Source organism: Triticum dicoccoides, unplaced genomic scaffold, assembly GCF_002162155.2.
Source record: "Triticum dicoccoides isolate Atlit2015 ecotype Zavitan unplaced genomic scaffold, WEW_v2.0 scaffold92653, whole genome shotgun sequence".
NCBI lineage: Eukaryota > Viridiplantae > Streptophyta > Magnoliopsida > Poales > Poaceae > Triticum > Triticum dicoccoides.
Genome location: NW_021310832.1, coordinates 1 through 928, shown reverse-complemented (window position 1 = coordinate 928; position 928 = coordinate 1). Strand labels below are relative to the sequence as shown.

The 928-nt window shown below is 52.0% G+C and overlaps 1 non-coding gene and 2 pseudogenes across 1 annotated transcript; all 3 read right to left on the bottom strand.

Moving 5' to 3' along the window:
- On the bottom strand, nucleotides 1-104 carry LOC119348451 (annotated as a pseudogene; the record flags this gene model as incomplete).
- A 297-nt stretch (nucleotides 105-401) lies between these two features.
- LOC119348448 lies at nucleotides 402-520 on the bottom strand. Its single transcript, XR_005168955.1, has one exon. It is a non-coding gene; the product is annotated as a 5S ribosomal RNA (ribosomal RNA).
- Nucleotides 521-817: 297 nt separating this feature from the next.
- LOC119348449 lies at nucleotides 818-928 on the bottom strand (annotated as a pseudogene; the record flags this gene model as incomplete).

Sequence of the window (928 nt, the reverse complement as noted above, 5' to 3'; positions counted from 1 at the left end):
GACTTCCCAGGAGGTCACCCATCCTAGTACTACTCTCGCCCAAGCACGCTTAACTTCGGAGTTCTGATGGGATCCGGTGCTTTAGTGCTGGTATGATCGCATCCGACATGTTACCCCGGTCTTCGTCCCTTATCCTTGCCCCTCCCAGCTCCACTACAAAGACGATTGTACATTGCTTTGGCCGCTCCCTCTCAACTACGGAGACGAGTTTAACGCGGTTTCCACCCCTCCCTCTCAATCGCACCAGTGCACGCTTGCCGCGCCACAACGCCGACGCTGGACCCGTGAATCGTGAGCACCCAGCTATGACTTACCGCACTCGTGCAAAATAATAAAACACGGTAAATATATTACTTACACGTGCGTTTTGTTTTGCAAGCGGCGCGAAAAAAATTAAAAACGGAATGCAACACGAGGACTTCCCAGGAGGTCACCCATCCTAGTACTACTCTCGCCCAAGCACGCTTAACTTCGGAGTTCTGATGGGATCCGGTGCTTTAGTGCTGGTATGATCGCATACGTCATGTTACCCCGGTCTTCGTCCCTTATCCTTGCCCCTCCCAGCTCCACTACAAAGACGATTGTACATTGCTTTGGCCGCTCCCTCTCAACTACGGAGACGAGTTTAACGCGGTTTCCACCCCTCCCTCTCAACCGCACCAGTGCACGCTTGCCGCGCCACAACGCCGACGCTGGACCCGTGAATCGTGAGCACCCAGCTATGACTTACCGCACTCGTGCAAAATAATAAAACACGGTAAATATATTACTTACACGTGCGTTTTGTTTTGCAAGCGGCGCGAAAAAAATTAAAAAGGGAATGCAACACGAGGACTTCCCAGGAGGTCACCCATCCTAGTACTACTCTCGCCCAAGCACGCTTAACTTCGGAGTTCTGATGGGATCCGGTGCTTTAGTGCTGGTATGA